The sequence below is a fragment of the Hyaena hyaena genome, unplaced genomic scaffold (assembly GCF_003009895.1).
Source record: "Hyaena hyaena isolate Hyena2069 unplaced genomic scaffold, ASM300989v1 scaffold_43, whole genome shotgun sequence".
Lineage (NCBI taxonomy): Eukaryota > Metazoa > Chordata > Mammalia > Carnivora > Hyaenidae > Hyaena > Hyaena hyaena.
In genome coordinates this window covers 4,214,017-4,234,098 of record NW_024080675.1, presented here as the reverse complement: position 1 = coordinate 4,234,098, position 20,082 = coordinate 4,214,017, and the positions used below count along the sequence as shown (strand labels likewise).

The 20,082-nt window shown below is 41.3% G+C and overlaps 1 long non-coding RNA gene across 2 annotated transcripts; it reads left to right on the top strand.

Moving 5' to 3' along the window:
• Positions 1 to 5,965: 5,965 nt before the first annotated feature.
• On the top strand, positions 5,966 to 17,766 carry LOC120230518. Of its 2 annotated transcripts, none has more exons than XR_005528050.1 (3): positions 5,966 to 6,097; positions 6,744 to 6,959; positions 17,149 to 17,766. It is a non-coding gene; the product is annotated as an uncharacterized LOC120230518 (long non-coding RNA). The 2 variants fall into 2 exon arrangements; XR_005528051.1 differs by having other exon boundaries at positions 5,966 to 6,133.
• The last annotated feature ends 2,316 nt before the right edge of the window (positions 17,767 to 20,082 follow it).

Genomic DNA, 20,082 nt, shown 5'->3' with positions numbered 1-20,082 from the left:
ACTCAGAATTTGTCACAAACAACATAGCTCTGCACTGTTTAGCACACTACTTTACCCCTCCAGCCTCAGTTTCCTTTCCTGTAATCTAGATATGTCAGCATTATTGGGCTGAATAATGGCATAATGAATGTGATAGGGCTTTGGGAAATGCACATCATTATATTATTCAGAATCCAGAGTTTCTAGGGCACTTTAGAGCCCTTATCCTAGTGCTCATCATAAACAAGCAAACACACGCTCTCTCTCTCTCTCTCTCTCCCGTCCATCCTCATCCCCAGTTTAATGGGTTTAATGCAACTATGGACATAACCACTGACCTGTATGTTCCAGTTTGGGAGGGGGATTAATGGGAATGAGACAGTCACCCAAACCCTGCATTGCCTCTGCTCTCTTTTAAGCTAAGAGACTTTGTAGTTACGTGCATCATTTCGTTTCCGCAAGAAATGTGAGCAATATATTAAAGCATTCACATGTTTCTAACTGTCCAGATTTGGGGCAACATTCCTGTGGCAATTTAGAAATAACGTTCCAGAATAGAGAGAAGAGAGAGGAATAGAAAGAGAAAGAGTATTTGCTCTTTTTCTTCTATTGTGCAAGCACACATGCAGTCAAAGTGGCCCCCAAGGAGAGATGGTGTCATTTAGAGACCATGGTGGTGTTATTGGAAATACTGGGTGCTCAATGGGAAGTTATGCAATTGAACATTTTTACTGGAGTAAAGCTATATTCACTCATGATTATTACTTCTGGGAGATTCTGCCCATTCATTTTTTCTATCCCCTTGATTGTTTAGCGAATATGTATTCAATTTCTACTGTTTTAAAAATGTTTTCAAAAGATCACTTTTAGTATCTGGGCAAGGAATGAGCTTTGGGGAATAGGAATGGAAACAAGGACCCACTAGGAGGTCACTGTCGATGAACTCTGATGATGACTTGAATTGACGTGTTGACAGTAGAAATATAATAGTGACATCTATTTGTCACTAACAAATAGATTAGCATGACTCACCAGTAGATGAGATGTGGTGTGTGTGTGTGTGTGTGTGTGTGTGTGTGTGTGTAGGAGAAAGAGTGAGAGAGGAATCAAGATGGTGCTTAGAGTTTTGGCTTGGCCTAACGAGTAGATGAATGTACGATTTATTTAGATGGGAGAGAGCAGGGACGAACAGAGTGGAAAAACCACAATGAAGAACTCTGCTGTGGACATGCTATTTTGGAGATGCCTGTAAGCCATTCAAGTGGAGATAACAAACAAGGTGCTCAGTTGGAAAAGGTCAAGGCTAGAGAACCTAGATGTGGAAGTCATCAGCATTTGGCTCTCTAATTCCAGGGAACTGGATGGGATAACTTAGGGAATGAGTGTAGATAGAAAAAGGATCCCAGGCTCAACATTCAGAAGAGAGACAGAGAAAGAGAAACCAGAAAAAGGATTGAGAATAGCCAGTGATGTGGGAAGAAAACCAAAGAAATATTCTATGGTGGAAAAAGAGGCTGCTCTAAATAATTCCAAAGGTCCCTTTGAGTGCAAACACAGATTCTTGCTGCTCTTTGCATTACCTCTTCTCTTCTTGATTGCACTGGCTGATAAGTCCAGGAACTTGGACTTCTGCCTGCCTCTGGAAAGGGCCCTAGGGCCATACAGAGAAACAAATTATCTGCTTATCACTGCTGACACCACCAAATTTCTACACTATTATTTCTTGCTATTATTTTCTCTGACTTGGAGGAAGCTGACTGCAGCTTTTATCTGGGCATCCAGGCCCCATCGCCACTTCATTGCTTCCATACCAACTTTCTGCTGGGGCTTCCCCACCATCTCTACCCAGTAAGTCTTCTTCCATTTCATCTGGTTTATCTGCTGATAGTCCTCAAGGTTCAGTTCTTTCCCCATTGCTACTTGCAATTTATCTGATTCTGCACCTGACAATACATCTTGCCATGATATCTCATTGTCTACTTATTGTTTATCCAGAGCAAGTGTCTTGTTCTGCATCAACTTTCCCCCTCTATTCCAATTTGGGGAACATATCTGTTAATATCACAAAATCTGAAGTCTGCAAATCCTCCCCATAATCACAGAAGTAAGACAGATTTTACTACCTTCTATGTTACCCTCACTTGAGGAGAAGTTGACTCAAATTACCTTGCCCTTGATGCCCTTTGCCCTTTAATTTTAAACTTGTTATCTCTCTCTCTCTCTTTTTCTCCATCCCTCTCATGTCTTCTTTGAACTTACACATCTAACTCGCATCCTACTGCTTGCTTCTCTGATTGGAAGAGCCACTTGTACTGATGGGTGGCATAGGGTAAATATTTTATGTTTGTGATTTGTTGAGCAAGACCTATTTGAAATGAAGATAGAATGTCAGCTAGAGTCCCTGTGTGTGAAGAACATCGTGTTCAGCCTTTACTCCCAAGGCAAATTATTTGCTTAAGTAAGGGTTTCTTCCTTGATTACAGCTCTTATTATTGAGACCGTGTCTGAATTTCCCAGGTGTGTGTTGAATTTTACAATCTTGCACTGTATGCTATAGAATGCATCTCAGAAAATATATTTGCACGTGCTCCCAGAGACAGAGTCCTTACCTAGGCGAGTAGCCTGGGAACAAAGGGCAAAACAGAAACCCAGTATCTTGGCGTACTAATGATTTTTCCTGTCTGAAGCCATTGGCTGGCTGTTAACTGTGATAGATACATCTATTAGGTGTCATAGTCTTTGTTTTAGGTGATTGCCTCTCTTGATTTGCAAGATCTTAAAGGAGAATAAAGCAAATGAGTGAAACTAGAATAAATGATATTTGATTCATTCATCTCAGCCACCTGCATTGAGCATTGAGCAGTGCGCTAGGCATGGAGACCTACAGATGAACAGAAAAAAGTACAATCAGTCAGACAGACACGTAGACACTCAGTGATAACCTACCGATATGCTCTCTGATAGAAGCTTCTCCAAAATGCCATGGGAGCCTCAAAGATGGAGTTGCAAATTGCTGAGGAGTGCTGGGGACAGTGTGACAAAGACTGTGGATGACTGAGCCTGTCAGATAGAGGAGGTGGGGCACTGCAGCCCAGGCAGAGAGAACAATCAAGCATGGAAGAATGAGAAGCAGCACCGTGTAATCCCGCAGAAGGCGTGAGCAGGGGAAGAGGGAGTGAAGAGGCGTCCTGGAAAGGTAGTTTGGGGCTGACAGAATCAGAGGTCCTCCTTCCGTGGAGGTCAAATAGCAGGTTTAGCGTGTCTCCTGATAAGACAAGGAGAAGATCAGGGACCTTCGAAAGGGGCAGCCACAAAATGCAGAACGCCCAAATAATTCAGCCACTCCTTACACAAGCTTCTGATTTTCCCTTCTTTGAAAATTTTACAACTGGTTCTGAGCTTAGATCTCCCTCTGGCTCTGCCTTTCTAGTTGGCTGCCACAGATTCTAAGAATAACAGGGCTTGATTATTCACTTTGCTTCATGGCTTCCCTGTTTCTGCTTAGGTGATTCTGTCATTCATTCATTCATTCATTCATTCCTTTCTCTTTCTTTCTCTCCTGATCTATTCATGTCCTCTGTCTTGTATCCTTTTTTAGTCAAAGCCTTCTTTTCATCTTTGACACAGACATTTCTGCTCTTTGTCTTGCTATGCAGTAATGAAGTGTGACAGTGTTGAGTACTATTCTGGAAATGGAGGAGCAGACAAGACAAGCAAAATCCTCTCTTAAAAGGGCCTGTTGATATCTATACATAAAAGGAAATGGGATGTGGTTTATTTAAAGTCATCAAAGGTTATTCGGGGATGAGGCCAGGTGGGAGAAGTGATGTGGGAATGGTAAGGACATCTGAGAGGCCAAGTCCATGACTTTACCACTGACAAATAGCAGAGGAGAGATGGAGAGTCTGGAGTATGGGAGGTTTTTCTTTCTTTCTATCTTTTTCAATGTGTACTTATTTATTTTGAGAGAGAGAGAGAGAGAGAGAGAGAGAAAGAAAATGAGAGAGACTAGGGAAGAAGCAGAGAGAGAAGGAGAGAGAAAATCCCAACGAGGCTCTGGGCTGTCAGCATGGAGCCCAATGCCAGGCTTGATCCCATGAACTGTGAGATCATGACCTGAGCAAAGACGAAGAGTCAGATGTTTAATGGACTGAGCCACCCAGGCACACTCCCCCACCCCTGCTAGAGTATGGGAGCTTTTAAAAATTACTAGATATGAATGATCTTGGGAGATTAAGTGGAATCATTGCGAGCAGCGTGAAAGGGGAGCATGAGATAGGAAAATAACAGGTTTGGTGAATTACGATGCTTCGTTTTTTCCCTCAGTTATTACTGCCCCTCCTTCCACCCCCTCAGTTATACCAAAAGTATCAAAAGCAGGTACGCAGAATGCAAGAAGAAGGTGGGAGAATGACAATCTTGCTTTCTCTATCTCTGGAACTCAGAGCATGTTAAAAAATTTCAAACCAGCAGTTTGCTCAAAAGAGACAGAAACCAACTGTGGGGTGAAATTGCCTCTGTAGGAAAATGGAGACTAGACCCAAGGAAATAGGGTCGTAAGGCTCTAAAATCACAGAGGGAGGACATTAGCTTTCCCTCCATGGAAATCTGTTCCAAGATGAGAGAAAACCATCTGTCTGGAACAGTATAAATAGAGTCATGCTTATGCCCAGGGGATGACTTAGTTGTTTTTTTTTTTCCTTTTAAACAATTTTAACTACAAATCTTATGTGAAAACACCATCAATACTCATATTCACATAGTTGTAACCAGCGAGTACTTTGAATTATGCTGTCTTATTTATTTCTTTATTTTGTAGTCAATATTACAGCATTAGCATTTTTCACAATCCTACCTAACCTTCACAGTTATTTTAATGGCTGTATAATATCCCAATATATTGTTGAATTGTTAATTTAATAATATATCTGAGATTCATTCTTATATCCCTTTCTGGCTTAATATTTTAGTATTTTATGATCTTCCTTAATCCCTCTGTTCTTTCCAAACTAGTCTACTTTTCCTTTTTTAAATATCCTTACACTTTCCTCTATAACTGCCCTCATGGCCAACAGCAGAATGCCCTCGAATTTGACTTCTGCTGATCTGCAGTGCTATAGTGGTAAAGGTTTTGGTGTCAGGACAAAAATTAAATTTCTAATCTTTGTCACTTATTTGTTCAGAGATCTTGTGACATAGACAAGTCACCTGATTTTGTGAGCTCCCTGATTTCTTCCTCAGGAAAATGTTACAGGTATTGTATGTATATATATATTATATAAATATTTTATATATAATATATTTACATAAATATATTATATAAATTTTTATACATAATATATTTACATAATTTACATAATATATTTTATAAAATATTTTATTTTAATATATATAAATACTTAATATTTATATATATAAAATATATTTTAAAATACAAATATATATATAAAATTATGTGTATCCCATCTGTGTCTTACAGGGTTGTATATATATATGCATTATATGTATCTTGAGGAGTTGTGTGAGGATTAAACACAATTATTTTTAAAGTGCATGCTACAGAGTAGAAATATGGAGAGCCGGATGACTCAGGTCCCTGTGACAACAGCTTTCTTTGAACTTACTGCCTGTTGCATATTCTGCACAGCACTAACTACATCCTACTGCTTTTGCTATGTTATATTTTTACATGTATATGTTGTATTTTCTTACATTCAGTTGAAAACACAGTGAGGTAAGGAATCTTATTTTATTTACTCCTGAGTGTCCCAGTGGTACAGAAGGGAAGATTCATGCATATTGACTGATTCTGGAGATCTTCGTGGAATATCGAATGTCAAGGCCCATGTTGCAGCCTTGCTATGTGATGAATGCAGGGTGGCGGGTATTGGGAGCAGACGGAGTGGAGGAGACAGGGCTGTCCGACGGTGCCCTTCTGAGCTTCTGAACCTTGCCCTCCGGCCGGTGGCTAACGTGTTCCAAAATGGCGGCAGCACCTGCCTCACGTGGGTCCGCAGCTCCAACTACAGGAACGGCCTTTCACGGAGGAAGCAGCCAGTAGCTCTCCGACACAATTACCTGGTATCCGAAGCAGCGTGGGCACCAGCATGAATATTCAGTGTGTGCTTCGCTCCGTGACAATTTTAGGGACCAGGTGCACCAAAGATGCAGAGGCAGATGAGAGAGGGAGAAGGGAGGGGCGGGGGACCCCATCCACCAGCAGACCCGATTTCTCCACTCCTCGCAAAACATTTGCCTTTTACAAGCATACAGATAAATCCCAGCAGAACGGGGAGTGCCAGGAGAGGGAAGCTGGCATTTGAAAGGCTTGCAGTATCAGCTAATTGGTCTCAAACCTAAATCATAAAAAGACCTGTAATTATGCTGTTCAGAATTAACGCAGAAGGCTATTGGGTGTGTGGCGGTGGAGGGAAGGAGGGACGGTGATGGGGGGAAGAGTCCGTGATTTAAGTGAATTTATACTATTATAAGACCTGTCGCGGGTGAGTAATAAAAATGGCGATGCTAAGTTAAGCTTTGTGTTATCCTGTTTGCTCAGATGCTGCTTATGCCAGCTGTAGCCAGCAGAAAGCACTTTTCAATTTATTTTTATGACTCTTCTCTAAAAGCATTCCATTAAAGGAATATTACCCTGTATGAAGTTTTGAGGCACCAATGGCAGTTTATTTGCTTGTTGTGCTGGAAAGGAATAAACAGTTATCTGTGATACCCATTATTTCGGCTTTGTCTCTCTCGCACTCCAGTTAAGGGTCAAATGTGGATTCTGCGGTCTACTCTCCTGCCGCGTGCCCTCCCGCATCGCGTTGGGTGGCATCTCGGCCACACTTCAGTCCAGCCTGAGTGTCAGCACATCGGAGTCTCAAGTCTGTGGCTTTGCTCGGTTAATTTCCGCCATCGCATCAATGTGAAGAAGTTTCTGCAGTCATGCTCTGTAGCTGGGGGGGAGCAGAGCAAGGCAGGTAGATAACTCCTAAGGTAGAGTCTTCCCAAACTTGATTATTTGGTGCCTTTGGCAACATGGGCCACAGAGGCCATGATGTACAAATCTGGGGACTGTCCCCAGATCAAATGGATCTAGAGGGAAAACACAGCCCTGCGACTGAGAGCCGTAAGGTTTGGGGGTCATTGCAATGCTTGGGCATCTAGCCCTACCACATAGCATCTGTTTTCTCACACAAGTTTCTAGACCTCTCTGCCTCTTCGTTCCTTAATCTATAAAACGGGTGTGTAATAGTTCTCACCTGATAGAGTTTGTGTGATAATAGATGCAAATAATAAATGAATAGATGCATGTAACAAATAAATAATAGACAAATAATCTAATGAGATAATAGATGGCAAGTGCTTAAAGCAGTGCGTGTCCCGTAGTGAGTGAAGTTCATATACACGTTAATCATTCTGTTGCTAATATTGTTGCCGAGATCTCGGTGCCATCTAAGGGAAGACCTGATTTCTGGCTCTGACTTCACTACAAACTTGCCCTATTACCTTCAACTCATCCCTTAGCTTCTCTGCGATAATAATTCAACAATCCTTTTTCTCACTCATGGAGGGGCATGAAGCCTAGCAAAAAGCAAAAGTCATGAAATGTGAGTGGCCTTATGACTATTTATGATGTTTTTATAACCCAGATGAATATGGTGCTAACTCAGGATGTCAGCAGGGTCCTTAATGTCGAAGCATATTTGGAAGATCTATTGACAGGACATGAATTTCCCGGGACGGTGGATTTTTATTTAAGTAATAGAATCTTGGGGCCAGAAGAGATCTGGGAAGCCATTGACTTTTTAATTTTTTTAGGCAGGAATTCCTCCTACAACAGCTGGTATTTGTGGCTGGTTGCAGCCTGCGCTGTAATTGGCACTGCAGTGGTGGGTTCACAATCTTGTGAGCCTATCTTTCCCACCTTTAGATGACAGACCACACCTTTTAACAGTCATCCGAACTCTTCCTCACTTTAACTTCCATCCAGTGGTGTTGGTTCTGTGTCACGACGCTTCCCAGAACTGCCAGTTCACGGAAAGTCTAATTTCTTCCCACGTGACAGCTGCTCTGATATGTGCAGATAGTAGCTCTTCTGTCTTCTCTGTTCCTGCCCAAGGTCCTCCAAATATTCCTTATGTGTCTTGATCATCATCCTGCCTGCCTCCCCTGGAGGGACGGCACCTTACTGTCAACATCCTTCATAAAATGTTGCGCAGGAAACTGTACCCGGAACCCTGATTCTGGTCAAGACTCCTTGATTGTGATGCCATTCTTCAATCACTTTCCCGATTGCTGCACAACTGTGGTCAAGTCACCTACACTCTGAGACCACCTACACATTCCCCCTTCCCTTCCCTGGATGTGGGAACAGTGAAACTTGCCCAAAGCAGCCCTTTGCAGATTAGTGTGAGCCTCAAGGTTGACCAGCTACTTGAAAGCATTTAAAATAACTTCATGAGGGATATGGGGGTTTTAAGTTTATGGCTGTTGAGCTCAGGAAGTCAGCTACAACTCTCTGTTCTCCTCCATAAGTACCGCTGTTAACCTGCTGATCACTCCACACTTAAAACTATACGGTTTCATTTTGTTAACTTTTCTTGTCATGCTGGCTTGTAGCAGTTTCAGAATCTTGGTTTTGCTAACCAGTTTACTGGCCAACACACCGTGCCTTGTATTAATCACAAATTTGGGAAGTATGGCTTTTATGGCTTTGCCTAAATGATGGATTCTGATAGTGAAATTTTCCCTTCATGAGAACTTTGCAGTCATACTCTCCCTACCCACCACGTGTGTGGCTAAAAATAACAACTGCCTCTTCCTTTTATCCCTCCAGGTACTTAAATACATTTCTTTCACAGAAATGATTTCTCTTTTGTTTTCAGGATATTTGGATTAAAGACCAATATAAGTATTGCTTCCCTGGCTTTCTGTTGACATCCATTTGCATGATAAATGCTTCTCTGTCCCCTCACTTTCAATCTGTTTGCATCTTTATGTCTGAAATGAGTGTCTTGTAGGCAGCATATAGATAGGCCTTGTTTTTTTACTCATTCCATCACCCCATGTCTTCTGATTGGAGGACCTTACCTTCCCCTATAGATGGTAAGCTCCTTGAGGCTGACAATCTGTTGCATTTACCGCTGGAGCCCCAAGGCAGTGATCCCACCTTGCACATGGTAGGCAAGTCCTTAAAAGGCAAGGATACAAGGCCAAGGGCAGAGGCTTGGATATCCCTCCACGAGGCTCCTAATTAATTACAAACATGAAGCTCTTGCTTATGTATTTTATTTAATACCCAATGATGTTATAATGATTGGTGTCTTCTTTAAGTCCCAAACTGTGACAGACCTGAAATGTCACCCTACTTGCAAGCTAACAAATTAACATGCCATATAGGGGTGCGTGTGTGAGTGAGTATATGTATCATTTGTATGTGTATGTGTGTATAAATACACGTACACTCTAACAGTACATACACATACACACCAAGAGAAACACCAGACCTCTGTATTAGCGACCACATCATTACTCATAGAGCATGTTAGCACTACTTTCTAACGTCCCAATTAACCATGGGATGATGTGACAAGGCCCTGATACTATCTGTGCACAAAAGGAGAGTTTGTACCTGTGATATAGTGATTTATAATAAGAAATGATCATTGGGGCACCTGGGGGGCTCAGTCAGTTAAGCATCAGACTTCTACTCAGGTCATGATCTCCTACGTTTGTGAGTTCAAGCCCCGTGTCAGGCTCTGTGCTGAGAGCTCGCAGTCTCGAGCCTGCTTTGGATTCTGTGTCTCCCTCTCTCTCTCTGCCCTTCCCCTGCTGTCACTTCATCTCTCTCTCAAAAATAAATAATGCAAACATTGAAAATATTCAAAAATAGGTAAAAAAAAAAAAGAATGATAATTGATCTCCATTCCCATCTTTGGTACAAAGCTCCCAAAACCCTTCGAATTTCTTAAAGGATGAGAGCTTTAACACTGTCTCTTGCTATGTTAATGAGGTAACTTTCAGAGAGTACCTAGGATGGGAGGCTGGTTGCCTGGTGAACCACCCCAGTAATCAGAAGGCTGGAACTTTCAGCACCCCCACCCCCGAGACCTCTGGGGAGGGGAGAATGGCTGGAGGTTGAATCAATCACCAGTGGTCAATGATCTGATCAACCACGCATATGAAATGAAACCATCATACCCCACCCCCTAAATTGGGTTCAATGAGCTTCTGGGTTGGTGAACATATAAAAATCTGGGGAAACTGATGCACCCAAGAGAGAGGATGGAAGGTCCCGTCATGGTGTAATTGGGTACAGAAGCCTTAGTCCTACAGAAGATAAGCCCTAGAATTATCAGAGTTGAAGCACACCTGCAGCCCTTCTAAACTAGAGAGAGAAAGAGAGAGAGAAAAGACAGAGGGAGGAGGGAGAGAGATCTTGCCTGAGGAGGAGAGAAGATACTCTCTACTTCTCTTCACTTAGAGTTTAAGAGAATAGCAAATTAGCTCCAGGCGAGATGAGTCTCTAAATCCCTGGAACAAGGGGTGCCTGGGTGGCTCAGTCTGTTGAGTCTGACTCTTAATTTTGACTTAGGTCATGATCTCATGGTTCATGAGATCAAGCTCCGCAGCAAGCTCTGTGCTGACGGTGCAGAACCTACTTGAGATTCTTTCTCTCCCCTTCTCTCTTGCCCCTCCCCTGTATGCACAAGGTCTCTCTCTCTCTCTCTCTCTCTCTCTCTCTCTCTCAAAATAAATAAATAAATAAACTTTAGGGGTGCCTGGGTGGCTCAGTTGGTTGAGCGTCCGACTTCAGCTCAGGTCATGATCTCACGGTTTCTGGGTTCAAGCCCTGCATCGGGCTCTGGGCTGGCAGCTCAGGGCCTGGAGTCTGCTTCGGAATCTGTGTCTCCCTTTCTCTCTGACCCTCCCCTGCTCATGCTGTCTCTATCTCTCTCTCAAAAATAAATAAAATATTAAAAATAAATAAATAAACTTTAAAAAAAAATCCCCGGAACAATATACTATCTCTAACTGAATGTTTGCCGTTCAACCATCCTTTTAACCCAGTTTGCAGTACTTTTGCTTAGAAAGCCTGAACCATGCAGAGAGGTAAAAATATTCATGGAGAGTTGTCTCCCAATATCTTCCTCAAAGAGGTTATCTTCATTAGCAGCTGTATACTAAAAATGTCACCTAACTCAAAATCTTTTGTATCCTTGCTTGGGGGTGGCCTTTGGACCTGCTGCTGCATTGTTTTTACATTGTTACATTACATCAGTTCTTTTTGCTTGGAGGGAATCCCCAGTAGTAGTTTTGAAGCCATCAAATAGTAATTTTGACCCAGTAGATCAAGTTGAGTAATATAAAAATATAGGTAAAAAATAATAACAGTATGTCAAACATGATGATTGACTGTAAACTAAGACAACTTCTCTTCTGGGGTTTGCAGACTGGCTAGAAAGGTTACAGAAGAAGGAAACGTCAGCCTTGGTAGAAAAATCGAGCAGCTCTGTGGTGATTTTGCAGTCCCAGGACTGCTTTGGTTCTTTGATTTTCAGTGTGCTTTTCTAGAAAAAGAACATAAGTGATATTACCACTTTGTTTTACCATCTTGTAACATTTCCAAAGTCTTATCCAACACTGTGCTTGGTAGGTGTTGTGCAAGAAGCAAAAGAAACAATATTAGAGGGCCAGGAATATTGTAGTCTAAACAGGAATATTACAGTACAATAGAGAAAATGAAAATAAATCCATGCACAAAATAGAAGCATGAAACAATATAGAATAAAGGTTTGGAGAAGTTCAATGCATAGAAATTATCAGGGCTCTCTCTCTCTCTCTGTGTGTGTGTGTGTGTGTGTGTGTAGTATCTATCTATCTATTTAAGTATATTTAACATACAATGTTACATTGTTAAGTTTACTTATTAATTTTGAGAGAGAGGTGGGGAGGGGCAGGGAGAGGGAGGGAGAGAATCCCAAGCAGGCTCCACACTGTCAGTGCAGAGACCAACAAAGAGCTCAGTCTCATAAACCATGAGATCATGACCTGAGCTGAGATCAAGAGTCAGGCGCTTAACCGACTGAGCCACCCAGATGCCCCCGATGTTACATTTTAATAGGAAAAACTTCAAGGGCCAGAAAGTGGCAGTGTCAGAAGAAACCTGAGCTGGGCATCTTTTCTTTTGCCAAGAGAATGGAGGGAGGCTTCCCTTTACCCCTGGGCGTGGATTTTTCTAAAGTCTCAAAATTGGTTAGCATTTGCTCTGTATCTTCATTTCCATGCTCTGGAGCAAGCTACTGAGGAGACAAGTGAGACATTTAACCAGTGGGAGATTAAATGAAGGTTAAGAGAAGCAGAGGTGCATCTCATGAGAGGTTCACAGTACAGAATGAGCCGAGAGAAAAGGCAAACAGAAGGGAAGGTGTAATCAGGGAATGGGGGTGGGGTGGCCACTTTCCTGGCCACTAAGTGGTTCCTCTTCATTCAGATCCAAATAAAAGACTACTTACAGTAAATGCCATCCAACAAAAGTTAGGAAAGTGAGGAACAAATGATTTCTCCTCAGAACTTTCAATTCCTTCGTGCTTTGATTCAGGTTTTTTTTTTTTTTTTTTTTTTGCCAGTATCTCAGTCATTGTGGTTTTAGCTTTATGTTTTTACGTGATTTTTTCCCCTAAGCCCTGGCTCCATTCTTCGATTACTAACCTCAGAAACAAGCTCACACAATTGGAAGAGGAGTCTGGAGATTCATCTCCTCTGGACTGTAAAGATGACAAATCTCTTTCAACTCTTTGGTTAGAAAATACAATTAAGTGGACTGGAGTGGGCTCTCTCCAAAGAAAATTGTCTGGATTGAGATGTGAGTATCCTAGAAGCTGAACCAATAAAAATCAATCATTTCCATTCCCTGGGGAAATGGCTCTAGGGGAAAAGTTTGCTTTGATATCTCTGCGCTGTGGACAAAATGTGTGTGATTCTTACCCAATCAATAGAAATCTCTAAAATGAAAGATTGAAGCCTTCAGGAGTTGTAACATCTCTGAGATGAGAAACGCGTGGGGGAATTGTCTCCACTAAATGCCAAACCCTCCCCCTCAGCCCCCATTTAAGTGTTTGCATAGCTTTGGAACACTGTGTGTTGTCTTTTTGCTCAAGCTAAGGAGGCTTGAGGAATCTCCAAGTCTGTATGAGACACTTAATAGAAAACAACACAGAGCTCAATGACTTCTGTGATGAGAAGGTAGAGAGGAAGCTATAGAGTGATGGTGGTCATGCCTTGCGTCTATTTTAACCTAGAAGATTTGACCCTGTCCTGTGCCTGACTACTTCCAGAAAACAAGATTTAATGCTCCCCGAGGCGCTCCGTGCCAGGATGAAGAACGCTTCGCTAGGATAAAATTTGTCCTTAGTTTTGGTTTTGCTATTTGATTCCTTAATCCCAGGTATAGATTTTCCTCTGTCATGTTGGGAATGGACCTAGCTACGTGCTATACTATAGGAAACATTCAGTGGGGGAATAAATTACTGGATTTGCTATTAAATTCTTGAAATCATTTTGTTAATCCCAGTCTCTCTTTTTTTAAATGAGGTGGGTCCTGGCATAAAAATCAGCAACCATACACTTTCCTAATGCTGGACTCTCCAAGATGTTAGTTGGACTGTGCTTTAAGGTGGTTAGTTGGATCTCTCCCACCTCCTCACAACCCACATAATGCAGCATAGAAGAGCCTGATTCCTCATCCAACTAGGCTTTTAAAATTATGATAAACTCTACGTAACATAGCACTTATCATTTTAGCCATTATTTTTTCCATTATGTTGAAACACAGTAGTTATTTCCCATCATTATTTTAGCCATTTCATATCTTAAGTTCAGTAGCACTGGTTATATTCACACTGTTGGCAACTGTAGCCACCATCCTCCAAAACTTTATCTTTTTCTCAAACTCAGACTCTATACCTAGTAAGTAACAATTTCAATCTCCTTTCCCCAGCCTCCAGAATCTACCATTTTATTTTTGGCCTCTATGAATTTGACTACTCTAGATAGCTTGTACAAATAGACACAAATATGTTCAAGTCCCCAATTTTAATTCTTTGGGGGTACATACCCAGAAGTGGACTTTTAAGAACATTAAGAAGGACCATTAAGAACAGGTCTTGGTGGGGGTGCCTGGGTGGCTTAGTCGGTTAAGCGTCCAACTTTCACTTAGGTCATGATATAGCAGTTTGTGGGTTCGAGCCCCGCATCAGGCTCTGTGCTGACTGCCAGCTCAGAGCCTGGAGCCTATTTCAGAGTCTGTATCTCCCTTTCTCTCTGCCCTCCCCTGCTCACACTGTCTCTCTCTCTCTCTCTCTCCTAGAAAAAAAAAAAAAAAGAACAGGTCTTGGTGCACCTTCAGGAAACAAATTCCTTGCAATGATCCCTCCAGGTGATTATCTCCCTAACCCATTTTCCAAATTGTATTTCAGTATTTCTTTTGTGATACTCTGTCAACATCTCCAAATGTTTAAAACTTATTTCATTATTTTGGCACCATCTCTTGCTACCTATGTGACTTTAGGCAATAACTTGAGCCTTTTTTTTTTTTAATTGTAAAAGAGAATAATAATTGCCTAGAGCACAGTGTGTTTGTGAAGACTAAAGTACATAGGGTCTGAGGAGTGCTTGGTTTAATGACTGGCACAGTGATATTTCAATTTTAAAAATGGTAACCATTACAGTTGTTAACTTTTCTCCTACCTGAATATTTGTGTTTTTCTATTTTTTACTGATGATACTCATCTTCTATAAGTTATCTATGCTCTACACCTCCAAGCAATTTTTTTTATTCTTCTCTATATCCACTCCAAGTGTTTTTATCAATCATCGTTTTCAAGATTTCTTGTGTGATAATAACCTTGTAATGGATTGTTACTTTAGTAACAGTTTGCTGAATCCCTAAGGCATTGACTTCCACCTCTGCTTTCCTTTGTCTGTCCTGTACTTCACTACTAGATTCATTTTCATAAGATAGTCTCTCCAACTGGTCACCCATGTTTTCAGAAATGTTTATTGACCTCTTCCTGCCTTTCTTGCCTGAAATATATTCTACCTCTCCAATCACCACAGAGACTATTTGTGAATTCCCAATCTTATAAAAAAGAGTTCTGATTTTTCATCTCCCACCCCTACACAGATTTAGTGAACTCAAAATTATTTTTCTTTCATTTAATGTAACCAATGCTTCACTGGGGTTCTTTAAGTCACCCTCTTCAATAACTATCCTTTTTGCCCCTGCATTACCATATCAATGACTCCAGGGCTCCAAGCTTAATTCACAATTCTTGAAAACTCTTTTGAACTCTAGTTCAACTCTGGTTGTCACGTGGCTCACGGGCCTTCAGATTATTGCAGATAGTTTCTTGGCCCTGAAGAAGAAGGAAGACACAGTCCATCCTCTATCTGGGCCATACTCTGTTTCCAAGTAGGTCTTACAACCGTGGAACCTTGATTTCTTCTTAGAAAAAGTCTAATTTAATAACAGGGCAGGAGAGAGAAGGAAGGGTAGCATCCTGTTCAGGGCATTGTCTCTGCAGTCTGATCTGGGTTCTAATCCTGGTTCTGCTACTTACTGACCATGTGACTCTCAGCAAGTTACTGAAGTTTTGTGTCCCTTAGATTTTTCCATTGGTAAAATAAGGGCAGGGTGTGACCTTCTTATGGTTGGTCGTTAGAATACAAAAAATAAAAACAAATCATTTATTAATTACTGGGCATAGAAGGTATACCAAAAAATGCCATTGTTGTTATTGTTAGTATTTCATAGATTTTTCCTCCTAGATTTTGGTATTAGTATGGTTGAGGAGGAGAAGAATGGCAAAACAATGTGAATAACATGAACCTTATAATGGTCGAAGTTGTCCTTTTCTTCCAGCTTCCCCTCCTTATGCCTGAACCCGGCTAATGGAGCTTATGGCTTATGCCTAACCAACCCAAGAAAGGGAGACTTCCAGAATAGGCAAGCAGTGCTGTTCTCTGGGAATATTTGGTCTGCCTTCTAGTCTCTTTCCAGTCATGGACAATTTATTATAATTTCAAAGATGGAATACAACATATGCCTTGTATGGTGAACTTCGCTATGCATATTTTAACGTTGCTAATAATTTATACTTAAGGTGGGTTGATTGAATTTTGCTTAGTTTCATCTTAGAAAATTAGTGAAGATATTATTATCTGGAAATAAAGCCATTGGACTGAATATTTAAAGATTTTATAATTGCTCAAGGCAGTATGCTAGGCACTAGAGGAATAGGTACACATTATAATTGCTAGGCAGTATGTTAGGCACTGGAGAAATAGGCATATGTTCTACTTCATCTGGGAAGGTGTTCTGTGTAACTCTAGCCAATACTCATTTTTTCTTTGCTTCGTTAATGCTAGTATCTCACTGTTTATAGTGGCTCTTTGGTACTTAATTTCATGATTTGCAACATTGTTAACTTGTTTCTTGTTAAATTATTTTTGCATATAAGCCCCCAAATAATATAAGCTCAATGAAAATAGTAAAAGAGTCATACTCCCTTATTTTTTAAGGACGCAGTGCTGTGCTAATAGACTTGAGTTTCATTCATTTGAAATATGTGAGGCCCTCTGATGCACCATGCCCTATGCGAAGGGCTGAAGATGTGGTGATGAATGATATAGAGAAATTTACATTTCAGGGAACATAGACAATAATTCTCAGATTTATAATTGACAAAGAGCAGTCAAAACACCCTCAGTAGATTTGGGGAGTCAGGAAGCTTTCAGGCCCAATCCACACAGGAGCATCTTAAAGCCTGACTTTCACAAACTCACCCTGAGCCCACAACTTGACTTTTTTTTTTTTTTTATAAATGGGCTTGAAGATTCTATAGTCTTATCATATTTGAAAAGCTTTTCTCTCCCAGCTTCATCATATTTCATCACTCATAAAATATATGTGAAAATCAATGACATTAGATCATTGTGTCTTAAGGCTTAGGAGTTTTGCCTGTCTTCCTAATGATATAGTGAATTAGAAAATAATTAAAAATCATTTAGGTTGCAACCTCCCTTTCTCTCCCTCCACCCCACTCCCCCCACTTCTTGCAAAGAACAGCAGGATTTATGTCTCTTCCTCCACCCTGATTGCTATAGATAACTCAGGGACCGTCTCAGATGGGAGCTGTGCCAAAATCAGCAAGACACCCAGCTTTGCTCGGATTCTCCATGAGACAGTGCATGGATGCAAAATGGCTAGCAGTAACTAGCAGTATGAATAAACTTCCACCTTTGGGATCACTGCTTATTTTTCCTAACAGCAGCAGCCGCAAAAAACCACGAACGACATTTTTATAGCAACTTATCATTTGCAAGATGCTCGCACATCCATTATCTCATGTGATGCTCACCAAAACCTTGTGACCCAGATATTACTTTTATTCTGCTAAAAATCAGCAAACCATGGCTTAAGTAAAGCCGGGGACTTTTCCAAGGGCATTCTTCTTATGAGAAGGTGGACACAGGTTGCAATCCTAAGGCCATTCCCTTCTCTTTCCACCCTGCCTCGTCTACAGAGAGGAAGATGGCAGAAGAAATGGAGGTGAAGGAAGGTTAAGGAAGGTGGGATACGTTTTAATCAAATTTGGTAGACCTGGTCCCATTTGGGGACACATGAGGAGGATTTTACTGCATTTTCCAGCCCTTTGTTCTACATAAGCCATGTGCCAATATGAGAAGATATAGTCATCTAAATAAAATTGGCTTAAGCAATAAGACATGTATTGGTTCACGTATATCTATATTTAAGATGAATTTCCAGAACCTCTCTTGGCATCTCATTGACACATATTAGGTGATATACATCTTCTTTAGCAACAGCTGGTGGAAGTCAAACAAACTTTGAGCCCCTCAGACCCATACCTGGAGGTGGAAGTGGGGTCAGCTTCCTTGTAAGCACTTGGCCTATGTGTTTGAGACAAAGGTGGATTTTAACGCTAAATGCCCACCATCAACATAGCTAACATAGAAGACTAAGAAATTACTGAATTCAGCCACAAATGTGGAGCTGTTCATCAGTATACATCAATGATTCTCAACCCAGGCTGAACAAAGAAATCACCCAGGGAGGTTTAAAAAACATTGGTGCCTGGGATCCACCCCTGGAGATTCTAATTTGATTGGTCTGGGCTGAGCCTGGCACTGGCAGTTTTCAAAGCTCCCAGGGGATTCTAATGTGAGGTCCAGGTTAAGAACCCTTCTTCCAGATCCTTACTACTCAGGGTGTGGTTCATGGGCTAGCAGTACTAGTGTCATTGTGAGTTTTTAAGATATGCAGAATTTCAGGCTCCATTCTAGACCTACTGGATCAGAATCCACCTAGCAACAAGTTTCCCAGGTGATTCACATGTGCACTAAAGTTCAAGAAGTACTGGTCTAGAAGGATGATATCCAAGACCTTGTTCCTGAACACTGTCTTTACTGGTTTTCAAGTCCAGTTTGTGACTCTGTTTAATGATCCTGTTGTGGGGGGGAGTCCCCAAGTATCAACTACACTCCCTAGTTTTCCCCAAAGGAGACCCTGCAAATCAGTGATTATTAATGATGTATGTGATTCAGAACCACTTGAGAATTTTACTTTAAATTTACATACCTAATGTCCACTGTAGAACAGTGAAATAAAATCTCAAGGGACGGTTTTGAAAAATGTGTATCTTGGGAAAAAGCTATTTTTGGGTTCAGATGGCTATTGTGGTCTAGAGTATGAGAAAACATGTGTTTTTACAAAAAGAATATCAGAGAGAAATATGCTGGTTGGGGTTTGAATAATAATATAACCAGGTGTTGTAATTGCATTCATTTCTAAATGCTTCCTCTTTAGGCTGCCTGTAGACTTGACCACTGAGGGACCCCAAGAAGAGGAGAGATTAGAAGCCCCAGCCCCTCAAGGCTGACCCGAATTGAGGTCATGGGGATGATGGATGGGGTGCTGGTGCCATAGATAGTTGCTGCCTCAGCCCATCTTGCAGCTTCCCATAGTAATAAATCCTGGAGGGGACACCAATACATTCCTGATAGCAGAGAGAAGTCACTCTTTAATGTGGGCCTGATAATGTCACTGAGCTCAGTCTTCCCAAATTTAAATGATTAGTAATGACCAGACTCGCTCCTGTTTGATGCATCGCTTAACCTGGTAATCGGGAAATCTATTCCACTTGCCTACTTAGATTGATGATGTCACATTACACTGAGGCTTGCTTTCTCCCCCTAATGGAGGAAGACCATGTTAGGATGCATTGGCCTTAAGCATCCTGGCCTGAGCCTCCCTTCATGAATTTGATTAATATCACAGGCTCTATGGGCACATTTCAGAATTGCTGAATGTGGCATCTCTGGGAGGACTATGTTTAGAGAGCATTGAGATGTCACTAATGGCGTCTGCCATTGGACGATTCTATTCATTTCTTGACTTCCAGACTTAGAGTATCCTTTCCTAAGAAAGAAAAATGTGTCAGTTTTTGTTGGGCCCTACTGAGTAGGAAAGAAAACCAACCACAACCACCACCACCACCACAACAGGACTGATACCCTAAAGTGGAGATGGCCACCTATATCCACCTGTTATATTAAGTGAGGGAATGCCTACCTAGTGGGTGTGGATCTCCTTGTGGATTCTGGGCTATTTTCCAGTGAGGCTCAAAGTTGATTGTTACCATAAGATTCTCCCACTTCTTATCCAGCTCCCTATCCTATAGGGAGTATAAATGTTATCATTCTTCTCTTTCCTACTTCACTGAGAGATTTCACTGTTTCATGCCATCTCATCTCTCTGGTGATCCCAAGGGATGCCAAAGAACCAAATCGTAGCCTTTCTTTAAGAAAATTTTGAGAAGACTTTGTTAGGAAACACCCACACGAATCATTGGTAGACCCAAGGCTAAGTCTAGAGAAAGAAGATGGAGGGTGGGGAAGAAGATGTAGTCACAAATGACAAGAATGAAAGAGGGGAGAGAGAAGAGCACTCGAAAGGGGAATACAGAGGACCATAAAAATTCTCTTCAAGGTAAGAGAATACTCAAAGTACTATAGTGG